Source organism: Eupeodes corollae, chromosome 2 (genome assembly GCF_945859685.1).
Source record: "Eupeodes corollae chromosome 2, idEupCoro1.1, whole genome shotgun sequence".
Classification (NCBI taxonomy): domain Eukaryota; kingdom Metazoa; phylum Arthropoda; class Insecta; order Diptera; family Syrphidae; genus Eupeodes; species Eupeodes corollae.
The window spans coordinates 4,017,790-4,020,101 of record NC_079148.1 but is presented as its reverse complement, the minus strand read 5'-3'; positions in this window follow the sequence as shown (position 1 = coordinate 4,020,101).

Below are 2,312 nucleotides of genomic sequence, written 5' to 3'. Positions count from 1 at the left end.
TTTTAGATTAAGATTCACTTTCTTTAATTTGATATTTTGTTGTTTTGAAAAAATACGTTATCGGTTCATCGTTATGAAGTCTGAAAACTAAATATTTTTTTCAATAAGTTTTCAAATTAATCTGTTGCGGAGATTGAGGTATATTTTTACAGCTGTCTAATTTAACGATGACATAAAGCTGTCATAGTGGAATTCAGTGGAATTCTTCAATTTACGTTCTTTTTAATTTTTGTATTTATTAGAAAATTTGACAAAAAATAATATGAATATCCTTTTTATTTTTGCTTAAAACAACTCAAAATAAGGTCCTAAATATAAAACTTAAAGCTAACTTAAACTACCTTTTCTACCTATAAACGACTTAAAATTAGAACAACCACCGCAGCAAATCTGACTATCTAACATATTTTATTTTTCATTTCTCATTTTTTGTTTTCCTTTTCTTCCTATGTTTTTTTTTTATCATGAATACAATAAAACTATAAACAAGTATTTAAGAGGTCCAAGGCTTAAAACCCCATCCTGACTACTCACTATCAAGTGCCCATTGAAGCCACCAAAACTGGTTCTTCTGCTTCACCCTATCAGTTCGGTCCCGTTCGGATACAGCCCTACTGAACCGAAAGAGATCTGCTCAGCCTTGTGCCATGACGTCCCGTTTGTACAGGTGTCGCCTATCCACGTTCGGATAGAACGCCCCGAAAATGAAATTGTTGGTCGAAGACATAGCTCATAGCAATGTGACCTCGAACGACTTTTATCACGAAATTGTCAATTCTGTAGATTCGAGCCCCGTTGTATAGTTGTATAGGCCCTCGTTGCAATAGTAATGCAAATAAGGAGATTCGGCTGTTCGATATAAGCCGGTGCAGCGTCGTAAACACTGCCGCTCGAACACCCGAAACTTCTCCATCTGGGAAGGGGCAACGTTGAACCACACAGGACAGCCATAAACGATCATCGGCCGTATGAGGGCCATGTAGCAAATTACCCGCACTCTGGGGTCAAGCCGACTGCTAAAAAACAGCCGTTTCGTCAGAGCGAAGGCTCTTCTGGCCCTGGTCAGAGCAGCATTTATATGTTTGTCGAAATATAAATACTGATCTAACCAGATACCGAGGTACTTCACTACACTTTTGCTCGCTAATGGCTGCCCGTGAAGATCAACGATGACCATCTGCGCCAATTTTTGAACGTATCTCTCGTGACCCTAGCCAACGGAGTCCGGAACAGAATTGTCTCCGACTTCTGGACATTTATTTTCAGTTTCCAGTCGACAAAATATCGCAGAATTTTGTCATAATCACGCTGCAAGAGAATTCTGTTAACCTCAACCTTTCGGGCCGTTCTGTACGCAATTAGATCGTCGGCGTATCCTGAAGAGAATCGGAAAATTCACCGCTCCCTGTTGAAGACCATTTTTAATTAAGAATGTTGTGGTAGAAGTTATATTGCCATTTTTGACAACAAATATCTATCGTTAAGCATATCATAAAGTATATTCAACAACGGCTTGCTTATGCCAAGCCTGCTTAGTTTTAGGTAAAGACCCTCTAACCATACGGTGTCAAAGGCCTTTTCCAAATCAACCAGAACAGCACCTGTGCATTGTTGTGTTGATTTATTCCATTGGATATAAGAAACGAGTTTAGACGCAGCATGAATTGTGTCATGACCAGCCTTGAACCCGAACTGCTTATCCGGTCATCAATTATAGGGCCCACTTAGTCAAAGTCCTACTGATGGTCTTCTCGAAAACTTCGCTGATGCTCGGAATAAGACTTATCGACCGAAGATTTGACGGGTTTGAGTTGTCTGGATGCATTATTCAGTGCATTTTTGAAGAGTGTGGTGTAGATGTCAATTTCTTCCATAGCTAAATGTCTTAGTACAACGTTGGACATACAATGTCTCACGTTTCAAAAGTTGATAGTTTGCCTACAAATTCAGATAAACGTCAAATAAACGACAAACAAATAAATTAATATTCTTTTTTATGAAGCTAATGCATTTTTCAAGATATATGCAAAAGTGAATCCGTTGGAAAAAAATTGTTTGAGATATGAGTCTGGGCCGCTTTAAAAATACAGTATTGAGATAACCCCTTTTGAAATTTTGAGTAGTAAAATTTCATGAATAATGTTGCAATACCTCAAGTAAAAAAATTGAAAACCGAGTACTTAAAGTTTTCTTCGGCCATAATCCCATTAAACCATTAAAAGTAAAAAGGTGGCATAAAGTTTAAAAGAATTTACTGCTTCGAGTGTTAAAGCTAAACGGTCAAAAACAGCAGTGGGCAGCTGGAAAAAATT